Raw genomic sequence first — 12547 nt, forward strand, 5'->3', positions numbered from 1 at the left:
TTTGCATGTATAATAGAGAAAACATAGATCCAAGGTTTATAGGGTTGCATGTACACCATAGGAGTGTTAGAATGCTCAAAACCCAACAGTGGTATCAGAGCCATGGGTTGTTTTCTATTATATTGATGCAAATGTTTTATTTTCAAGTTGGAAAAAAAAAGAAAAAAAAACATGATGTTTGTCAAATTTTAAGATAATTACTTGTTTTGTGAAAAACGAATTATTTGTAAAATTTGAATCATTTGTTATATGAGTTGAATTAGGTCAAATTTAGTAAAAGATAAAATGATATGATTATTTTATTAGTTTTAAAAGTTTGATCTAAATGTTTTAAGGAGTTACAAATTTTGTCATAAAATTTTGGAGCTCAAAAGTTTTTTTTAAAGTTGTGATCTTAAGGGTTTTGAAACTTCCATAAGTTATGGATATTAAAGTTTTTTTAAAAAAAAATTGATTTAAAGTTTTTATGGAGTTACAAAATTTGGTGTTAATGTTTTAAAGAATTCCATAACTTGTTCTTAAGTTATGGAACATGGAAAGTTTCATCATAAAACACCATTAATTCCATAAGTTATGGAATCCAAAGGTTTTCAAGAATTACAAAACTTGCCCTCAAGTTTTGGAATTTGAGAAAAGTTTTTTATGAAAAAAAGAATTGAATTCTAAAACTCTTGGGTTCATAACTTAAACAATTAATTAAATTGTTTTAATTTTGAGTTTAATAATTGGAATTATGATGTTTTGTTGATTTCTAGAAGTCCAGCTGATTTCTGAGTGCATGTCAAAGCTAGTGGGAGCATAAGTGTTATGCTAATAATCATCATGTTAGTGGGAGCATGATAATTATTGTTAGTGTTGCAAGTTAGCAATGTTAATTATAGAAAACAAAAGTTTCAATTCGTGAGGCTGCAGGGATTGAAAAAGTTGTTTTGCTATAATTAAGGGAGATGATATACTTCATTTCAGTTCTAAAGGCTTAGATTGAGACCTTAATCATCTTTAGTCAAGAATATATATATGAATTTCATGTTGGATTGGTTCAACTTAAGGAAATTCTATATATTGCGTTCTCAAAATTCGATTATGATTACGGCATCCCTCTTCATAGTCAAATTTTGAAAACATGGCAAATAAAAATATTGTAGCAAAAGACTGGTCTAGAATCATGTCTTTATGTGAGACATCATGAATCGTGTACCATTTGCTTTGGGTACAGGATCGATTGCATGTGCTATAATATTTGTCATTTCTAAATTTTTCCAAATGCCCAGAGGCATTAAGAAGGGAAAAAGTCTAGAATTGGATATGGCTAAAATGATTAAGCAATTGTCGAGGACAATCTGAGGTTTACCAAAGATTGGTTGCTTAGGGACAGTTGGAAGTATAGTGCTAATTTTGGAAGGACCATATTGACATATTCTGAAAAGAGGCATCTCTTATTCAGAAGTGATAGTCAAAATGAGAATATGGAGTTGTCTCCATAGGTGGAAGTTATCTGTGTAAGATTAGAAAACTTAATGCAAGAAGCATGTCCAAAGCAATGTACTTTGAGACTTAGTTGATCTCCATTGGAATACCTTATAATGACTGTTGACAAGTCTTTGTGACTTTGTACATATTCATTACAGGAGGGTCAGTGCATATAAGTTTAAAATCTAAACAGATTTCGATAAATGATAGGAATTTGAAATTCTCACATTTTTCGATAAGGATTTGGGAGTGTGAAATTAGAATCATTGAAATTATGTTTAATTGGTTTATTTCACAAAGTAAGGATCATAGACAAACATAGAGTGCATACTTGGTGTATGGCAAAGCTATTGTTTAAGAAAAACATAGTGTACATGCTTGGAGCATGGGACAACTAGTGTTTTTAATTCAAGTATAAAGTTGATAAAACTGAAACAATGAATAATGAGTAATCAGTATGGTGATAAATAAAAATGTTTATTTATATTCATAGGGTTTGATACCATATTTGATTCATTTATTCTTGTGTTTCACTTTGCATGTTTTGACTTCCAGAATAACTAAGTCGCTCTTCCTGAATGATTAAGTTATTCAAACCATCCACAGTCGGTCATATGTTGGAAGTAGATATGAATCAAGACTGTCATGTGTTGGTTTGTAGAGGTCCAAGTTGGTGGACAAAGTGGTGCTACAACACTCATGAGTGCTCATAAGTTCTGAGTATTGGATTCAACCCGCGCTCATTTGAATCACTTCATGGATTTTATCACGAGTGATCATGAGACGATAATATCTTATATTCTTCAAACCTAGAGATATGAGTTGTTACTATGAGTTGGTTATACATTGATTGCACGAAAACGCATTTGGTAACTCGATGTTATAAAATGTGCCTTTGTGTATGATTCAACAAGTAGTAGAACAAGCCATATGAGTCGAAGTTTATCCATTCCTTTTACCTTCGGGATAAAAGCGATATCTGTGGGCCCCTCGATGATTTAGCGATGACACATGTGAGTGCTTAGCCAAGCCAGGACTGATTTGATTTGTTCAATCAGTCAGTCATCATAAATCGAAAATCGGGAAACAACAAATGGACAGAGAGAATGATTATAATCCATGTCACAGTTCATATGATATCTAGAATGGAGGAATATATGATCCCTTATCTAATGGACAAGTCATTGACAAGGTCAGAGTTCGACAACGGCTTTAAGAGCTACGATTGCTAGTTAGGTTTTCAAGTCATACTCAATAATAGTTTTAGACTTATCCAAGTGGGAGACTGTTGGATTAATGTCTAAGTCCATAACTATATTTGGTATGTACTTGACCCGACCCGGCATGGTCCATTTGGGTTGCACTTCACCGGCACAATTTATATGGATAGTCTTTTGAGAATAGTATATTTATGATTTATATTAATATATTATAAGTTCTAATATATTAATATGGAATCATATTATTTAATTAGTATTGATCAAGAATTAATTTAGAATTAATTAAGTGATCAAAAAGAACTAATTAAATATGGACTCTTATATATATGGAATGGGCCAAGTTCATTTAGGTTGGGCTAAGCTTTCATGGATGGTCCATGGAGCTTTTAACCCATGGATCCTATGTAAATGAAAGGGCATGGGTATTAGGGTTGACATGGATGTAACCCTAATCCTCCATAATATATAAAGGGGTCCTTGGCTCACAAAATTGGCACAAGTGTGTGACAATAAGAGTGGGCCGATTTTTGTGTGCATACATATTCTCTCAAGTTCTTCCAAGGTGTTTTGGTGATTTGTGATTCCATTTGAGGCTTCCACACTATTGGGGCTAAGCTCTTAAAGCTTGAAGACATCAAGCTACATCAAAAGGTATGTCATCTAACTAGAACTTTGTAGTATAGGTGCTTCATAATATGCTAGTTAGGATGAAACCTTGGAATAGTTAATATTTGCATGTATAATAGAGAAAACATAGATCCAAGGTTTATAGGGTTGCATGTACACCATAGGAGTGTTAGAATGCTCAAAAACCAACACAATCTACTTTAAAAATATGCAGAAAAGGAAATAAATTCGTAAACAATTTGTTGGAACGGTTCTACTTCTAGTTCTCAATGTTGTCATTTAACTTGATTATGACTTGATGTTGAAACGTCCGAAAAATAAGACCAAAAAGTTTTAATTTTTAAATAACTAAAACAATTATCCAAAACATCATCATCAAACCATAGTAAAACAAAGTGTATCAAATACATCAAGTGGTGTGTGTACTGCAATCATCCCGGGATCTTCCATTTCGAACCAGAAGTACCTGAAACATAAACTAAAAAACCGTAAGCACAAAGCTTAGTGAGTTCCCTAGAATACCACATACCATACGTATTAAACATATAATGGGCCCTGCCCGTCATCGGGCCCCGCCTGGTATACATACAAGCATATAAACATAAAAAAACATAACACATGCAATCACAGATAGATAACATACATAATGGTCATCGGGCCCTTCCTGATAAGCATACAAGCAAAAACACATGCAAGAGTCACGCATGTATCTAGCATCCTAACATAATAAACCATGGGTCAGCATTGGTGCCTTCGACCCGCTAAACACAGTGAGGAAAATCACCTCTAGCTGCTGAATCTCTCTAAAGAATCTCTGACTACTGGTCCGGAAAATCCCCGCGCTATCAATATCAATAACATCCAATTATTAATTGGATCTTAACCCATAACCAAAAGTATAATAAATTTGGCCCATAACCAAGGCAAAAGACCATTTTACCCTTTATCTAACATGGCCCAAAGCCAAGGCCCAATTCAACTACTAAGAAGGCCCAAATCCTACTTGGCAACCCAAAGCCCAAATATGGCCCAATCTTCCAAATTGGGCCCAACACCCATCGTGGGCCTAAATCCAAAGGAGCCTAATACTCTAGATAATAACCCAAAAGAGAAGTATAATGATCCATCAAGGCCCAAACAATGGAAGCCCAAACAATAGCCCAAACCGGAATGTCAAGCCCAAAAGCCCATCTCCTGAGTATGCGGGGCGTACTCAGCTCATACGCTAAGCGCACTCCGTCCAGGGTCAGTATGTGCAGCGTACCGGTTGGGTACGCCCAACGTACTCCCCAGACTACCAAACCATCTCATTAAGCACTTAATCAGCTAAGATAAAATGCTAAACCCTCAGATCTTATTCTATAAGGATACTTATCACGTAAAGTTGGCAACTTTACATACATGCATGACTTAATGGGACTCAAAAGCTCAAGAAGTGCTTAACAAAGGTCTTAATACATGCATGGATCAAAACACTCCATAAAGTTGACATTTTTATGAACATAGGGACTGAATGGAGCTAAGATCTAGCATCCATTGCTTATGGAGTAGATCAAAAGCTCACCTTTAACACAAGAGACTCAAAAACTCCAAAAATACTCCATAAACTAGATCTAATATATATGATCATCAAGGTGTGAGATTTTTACCTCAAAAAGCTTGCAAATGAGAAGCTAATCCTGGATCTTCAAGCTCAAGCCACTCCTTCAAGTATTCCTTTTCTTCTTCTCCTTCACAAACCACCAACAAACACTCTTTCAAGCTTAAAACTCACCAAATCACTCTATGGTTTCGTTTTATGGGACAAGGAGGGTGGAGGCTGGTCAATAGAGGTCCAAGATGAGTTTAAGTCATTTAAATAGGGGACAAACCCTAATTTATAGGGTTTGTCCCAGCCGTGCATACGCCACGCATACTCCACGTACGCCCTGCGTACATGGATGGAATCTGCGATCATGCATCGGGCTAGTACGCCAAGCGTACCACATAGTACGCACCGCGTACTAGCTAAAGGAACAAAATTGTAACATCCCGAATCCCAGGTATAATATTTAGTTAAGTTATATTCATTTTTTCAGGGCGACTCGACGAGTTGGAGGCCCCAACTCGTCGAGTAAAGATGGAAATAGCCACGGGATTTTTAGAGTCTACTCGACGAGTTGGAGGACCCCAACTCGACGAGTAGGTGTTGAGTGTGAAAACCCTAATTTTCAGAGTTTGTACCCTATTTAAAGGACCTTAAGCCTTCATTTCCGCCTCCTTTATCATTTTGACACACTGAGAGAAACCCTAATCGAGCTGTATGCATTTGTGAGAGAGAGAAAAGCTAAGATTGTATGTTCTAGTGCATTTTTGGAAGGAGATTGGAGAGCAAAAGGCTTGGAACGAGAAGAAGCCCTTGGATCTGGTGTTCTTTTAGTGTTAGCTGCTATTTGGAGGTAAAAAGCTATCACCTTGATCATTGTTTGGTTAGATCTCTTCACTAGGGAGTTTGTGGCTATTTCCATCCTTCTTTGGGTCCTTAAGTCGTTTGAGCTTGCCATGGAGTTGAGACTTTAGATCTTGACAGTATGAGGTCCCTTGGGCCTAAAGATTCAAGCTTTATCAAGCTATTGTCCAACCTTCATACATTAACCCTCTATAGAGATTTGTTTTGGCATTTTGAGCCCTAGGTGTCATGCATGGACGTAAAGCTTGCAACTTTACGTGGTATTTCAGCCTTGGGAGGCTAGATCTAGAGTATGGGACTTTAGTTCTGCTTAAAATCTTCTGAATGAGAAATGGACTAAGGGGACTCAACGAGTGGATGATCCAACTCGACGAGACGGTTAGGGTTTTCCCCTATAGTTTGGACACATGCAAACTCGACGAGTTGATGAGACAACTCGGCGAGTTGAGTTGGAGTTTTCCCGATTTTCGGAGAACAGGAGGAACTCGACGAGTCGCATAGGTGCACTCGACGAGTTTGGGTCAACATGGACTGTTGACTCGAGTGTTGACTTCTGTTGACTTTTAGGGTTGGTCAAGTTATGGATATGGAGGCCATGGAGGGGTAAAATGGTCTTTTCACCCTTTCCAAGAGTTAGTAAAGGGGTTAGCTTAATATCTTTAGAGTGGTTATTACAAAGTGTTAATTAGAGATGATTATGATATGTAGGCGGAGTCAAGACTGATCGTTGAGTACGAGACATACTTGCTTTGCTTACGAGGTGAGTCTTCTCACTATACTTACCTGAGTGGTAATACTGTGTGACTGGAGGGTCTTATTTAAGTTATTGAACGGAGGGTCTTATTTGAGTTACTGACCGGAGGGTCTTTTGTGCTTATACTTGATGGGTTTTATACAAACAATCCTATGTGTGCATGCAACCCTAGAATTGGATCTATGTTTTTCTATTAGATATACAACATTATGAACACATGAAGAACCCTAGCATGCTCCTAGTAATTTCGAAATTCACAAAGGAGAATGGTTTACATACCTCTTGTTGTTATATTGTAATAACAACTCAAATCTTCAATCTTCTTGTCTTGAAAGCAAGTACCACAAGTGTAACACCTCTAATGGCTCACAAACACCAAGAGCAATGGAGAGGCAAGAGAGAGAGAGGGGAGAGGTAGAAAATCGGCTCTAGGACTTCTAATAATCAAGTGGCCGATTTTCCTAAGTCAGGGGGTCTTTATATAGTTGTAGGGATTAGGGTTTCAGTCCTTATCCTTATCTGGTTGCTTAGCCACCAAGCAGCCCAAGGATAATTCCAGAAGCCCTATCCTTAGACGAATTCTAGGGCCTTATCCCCTTGAATTCGTCCACCCTATCCCTAGGTCATCCTTTGCCCTACTTTCCAACTATCACATAATTGCATTTCAGTCCCCCTAGTTTAGTTAATTCCTTTTGATCACAAGATTAATTCTTAATTAATTCTTGAACAATAATAACTAAACAAATATGATTTCTCCTTTAATATATTATTCTTATAATATATTAATAAACCATAATAACCTCTTTCTCTATTATTTCTCCAATCAAGTTGCTTTGGTGAAGGCAACCCAAAAGGACCATGCACAATCGGGTCAAGTACTTACCAAATATGGTTACGGGCTTAGACACTAATCCAACAGTCTCCCACTTGGATAAGTCTAGTAACCATAAATGCAAGTAGAATCTGATTAGCAATCGTAGCTCTCAAAGACGCTGTTGAACTCTGATCTTATCAGTAACTTGTCCTTTAGATAAGGGATCGGATGATCCTCTGTTCTAGATATCGTGTGGACAATCACATGGAACATAGTTATACTTATTGTCCATCAGTTTGTTTCTCGATCTCAGATTCATTTGACATAGAACTTAATTGAACACATCAATTTAGTCCTGACCGGGCTCGGCACATAAGTCAAATCAAATCATCGAGGGGCCCTGATATCGCTTTTACCCTCTTAGGATAAAAGGAATAGATAAACTTCGACTTATATGCATTTACTATTTACTAATCAAATCACACACAACAATGCGTTTTATAACATCAAGTTACTGATGTGTTTAGCATTATCAATGCATAACCAACCACCAACAATAAACCATATATCTAGGTTTTAAGAACATATGATATTATCGTCTTGCGATCACTCGTGATGAATTCCATGAAGTGATTCCAGCAAGCGTGGGTTTATTCCAATGCTCAAAACTTGTTCATAAGCACTCATGAACGTTGTAGCAAACCTATGTCTAACACACTTTAGACAATCTACACACCAATTCATGACAGTCTTCATTCATACCTACTTCCAACATATAAACGACTGTGGATCGTTTGAATAATTTTTTTATTCAGGAAGTCAAAACATGCAAAATGAAACAATAGGTAAACAATTAACATAAGACAGTAACATTACTTATAAATAATACCCTTTTATTTAATCATCAAATGTCAATTACATTTATCTATTACACGTTTCTAAACTATCTAATCTAAACTAATATCGTCCTTCAGTCCTATGCTCCTAGCGTGCTGCAAGTGCTTAACCCTACTCAGTCCCTTCGTAAGGGGATCTGCTGGGTTATCCTCCGACGATACCTTCTTTACTACGAGGAGTCCTTCTTCCACCCGATGTCGAATAAAATGATATTTTCTGTCGATATGTCGAGATTTACCATGATCCCTTGGTTCCTTGGTCAAGGCAACCACTCCTTCATTATCACAGAAAATTTCCATAGGCTCTCGTATGGCTGGCACAACTCCAAGGTCTTCAATGAAGTTCTTCAACCATATCGCCTCCTTTGACGCTTCGCTCGCCGCTATTTACTCTGATTCGCACGTTGAATCAACTACGGTTTCCTGTTTGGAACTTTTCCAAGTCACTGTTCCTCCATTGAGGGTAAAAACCCAGCCCGACTGCGAACGGTAGTTGTCCCTGTCGGTCTGAAAACTGGCGTCACTATACCCTCGCACCTTTAAGTCATCACTCCCACCGAGGACTAGAAACCATTCCTTGGTCCTCCGAAGGTACTTAAGAATATTCTTGACTGCGATCCAATGTGCTTTGCCAGGGTTCCCTTGATATCTGCTGACCATGCTCAAAGCGAAGGCCACATCAGGGCGAGTACAAGTCATAGCATACATAATCGAGCCAACTGTGGAAGCATATGGTACTCAGCTCATTTCTGCTATCTCGACTTCGGTGCTCGGACTTTGAGTCTTACTCAACTTGGCATTACTTTGGATTTGTAGTTCCCCTTTCTTTGAATTCTCCATACTAAAACGTTTTAGTACCTTGTCCAAGTAAGTATTCTGACTAAGTCCTATTAGTCTCTTGCTTCTGTTTCTCACTATCCGTATTCCCAAAATATAGGCAGCTTCTCCGAGGTCCTTCATAGCGAAGCACTTCCCGAGCCAAGATTTAACTTCCTGCAATGTCGGGATGTCGTTTCCTATGAGTAGTATGTCATCGACATACAATACGAGAAAACTAACTATGCTCCCACTGGCTTTGACATATACACATGATTCATCCTCGCTTCGTAGAAAACCAAACTCTTTGACCTTCTCATCAAAACAAAGATTCCATCTGCGAGACGCTTGCTTAAGTCCATAAATGGACTTCTCAAGCTTACACACTTTATTGGGATGCTTCGCATTGACAAAACCCTCTGGCTGAGCCATGTAAACATCCTCAGCCAACTTCCCATTAAGGAAAGCAGTTTTGACATCCATCTGCCATATTTCATAGTCATGAAATGCAGCAATGGCCAGCATCACCCTGATAGACTTTATCTTCGCAACTGGTGAGAAGGTTTCATCATAGTCAACTCCAGGAGTTTGAGTGAAACTCTTCGCAACCAATCGCGCCTTATAAGTGTTCACGTTTCCATCCATGTATGTCTTCTTCTTGAAGATCCATTTGCACCCGACCGTCTTACGACCTGGTACATTGTCAACCAAATTCCAAAATTGGTTGTCATACATGGACTGAATCTCGCTGTCCATAGCCTCTTTCCATTTCGCAGACTCCGGGCCTGCCATGGCTTCCTTATAGCTGTTAGGTTCGTCCAAATTTACTAGTGTACTATCACTAATGAACGTATCCCCTTCCATAGTAATATGAAAACCATAAAACTGGGGTGGAACACTAACCCCTTCGGAACGTCTAAGAGGTAAGGACTCGTCAATCGATTCAAGCGGAGTTTCCTCCTCTGGTTGAGCGCCGGTGTTAGAGGTTCCTTCATCGCTCGACTCTTGAAGCTCTTCAAGATCGATTTGCCTCCCACTGTCTCCTTGGTTTATGAGTTCTCGCTCTCAAAAAACCCATCTCCTCGCAACGAAGACAACATTGTCACTCGGTCTATAGAAGAGATATCCAAAGGATTTTTGCGGGTAGCCGATGAAAATACATCGCTCACTACGAGGTTCGAGCTTGTCGTGAGTCTCTCGTCTTATGAAAGCCTCGCAACCCCAAACTTTGATATGTGCCAACGAGGGAGCTTTCCCTATCCACATCTCGTGAGGTGTTTTGGCAACCTTCTTCGTAGGGACTAAGTTAAGGATATGGGCGACAGTCTGTAAGGCATACCCCCAGAATGAGATAGGTAGTGAAGCACGACTCATCATGGAACGAACCATGTCTAGCAAGGTTCGATTCCGCCTCTCAGCTACACCATTCAACTGCGGTGTCCTAGGTGGCGTCAATTGCGAAACTATTCCGCATTCCTTGAGGTAGTCATGGAATTCAAGACTTAGGTACTCTCCACCTCAATCAGATCGAAGCATCTTGATTTTCCTGCCCAACTGATTCTCCACTTCTTGTTTAAACTCTTTGAACTTTTCAAAGGTTTATGACTTGTGCTTGATCAAGTAGATATACCCATATCTGCTATAATTGTCAGTGAAAGTCACATAAAAGCGGTTCGCATCCCTTGTGGTGGATCTAAAGGGTCCACATACATCTGTATGTATGAGATCCAATAAACCCTCACCCCTCGCACAAGTGCCAGTGAAGGGTGACTTTGTCATCTTTCCAAGTAAACAAGACTCGCATACGTCATCGTCCCTAAGGTCGAATGACTCCAACACTCCATCCTTTTGGAGTTGGGTTATGCGTTTCTTGTTGACATGTCCAAGACGACAATGCCACAAGCATGCTTTATCCATACTGTTGGAAGAATCCACACACAATACATCATTTCCTAAGTTATCTACAACCATCACAGTTTCATATATTCCATTACAAGGCAATGCTTCAAAATATAAAACATTATCAAATGAATATCTAAAACCTTGTCTATATAAACCATGAAATGAAATGATGTTTCTTGCCATATCTGGCGAATAGCAACATTTGTTCAAATCTAAACCTAATCCATTACTAAGAACTAAGGAATAAACTCCAATCTTGGTCACATGCGACGATCTTCTGTTTCCCATGATCAGATTCATCCTTCCATGCTCCACATCCCTATTTCTTTTTAGTCCCTGCAAATCAGAACATATGTGAAAACCACATCCTGTATCAAGAACCCAAGAAGTAGCATATGATAAACTATTAGATTTAATTGTGTAAATACCTGCGAAAGATGGCTTGATCTTCCCATCCTTGATGGCCTGCAGATATTCTGGGCAGCTTCTCTTCCAATGCCCTATCTTGTGGCAGTAGTGGCACTCTGCCTCCTTAGGGTTAGAGTTGGGTTTAGCAGAACCAACTTTGGTTCCACTAGAAGAGGTACCATCTTGGGACTTTCCCTTGTGGTGGCTCTTTGAGGGAGCCTTCCTCTTCTTACCCTTCCCTTGTCCTATTGCCAAGATAGGGGCAGCAGTGGGAGTTAGAGTTGGTGCAACAGATTTGTCCTTGAGGTTGCTCTCAGCAGGCCTCAACAAGCCCTGAAGCTTGCTCAAAGAAACCTCCTCCTTGTTCATGTGGTAGGTCATGTGGAACTGGCTATAGCAGGGAGGCAAGGAGTGAAGGATAATGTCAATTGCCAGCTCTTCATCAAAGTTAACATTTAGCTTTAGCAAGCGATCGACATATCTCCGCATCTTTTGCAGATGGGCAGTGAGGGGCTCTTCATCACTCATTTTGGTAGTGATCATCGAAGTGATGATCTCGTACCTTTCCTGCCTTGCGCTTTGGTAGTACCGGTCCAACAGGTCCTGATGCATTTCATAGGGGTACATGTCGTCATAGGACTTTTGGAGTTCTGCACTCATAGTCGCTAGCATGATGCAATGGACTTTCGTGGCATCACGCTCGTGGGCCTCAAAGGCCGCGATCTCTTCAGCAGTGGCAGTGTTGATATCAATCTCCTTTAGCTTCTCATCAAGGACATACTCTTTGTCCTCGTAGCGAGTGATCATACGAATGTTGCGGATCCAATTGTTGAAATTGGTCCCATCGAAGATCACTCTCCCACACAAGTTCATGAGTGAGAATGTGCCAGAGGAGTTTGAACCAGAAGCGTTGTTGTTGTTGTTGGTCGACATCTGAAAAGGAAAAGAACAAAGTTTGATTAGAAATGAATCCCCAATTAAACACCCAAATGAGAAATTAGGGCTAGGATCCAACAACATTATTTACAAATTAGAAGAGGGATGCCGTAATCTAACAGGTAAATAACTTGAAGGTAAGTGAATGACGATTCACTAATTCTCTACCATGAAAAACAAATTAAAGCTAAGTTTTAAATGTATTGAAAACTCCTAGATCTTTTGAGATTCATTGAACTTTTCAATGGCATGTTT

The sequence above is a fragment of the Lactuca virosa genome, chromosome 3, assembly GCF_052849685.1.
Source record: "Lactuca virosa cultivar CGN04683 chromosome 3, Lactuca_virosa_CGN04683_v6, whole genome shotgun sequence".
In the NCBI taxonomy this organism is placed as follows: Eukaryota; Viridiplantae; Streptophyta; class Magnoliopsida; order Asterales; family Asteraceae; genus Lactuca; species Lactuca virosa.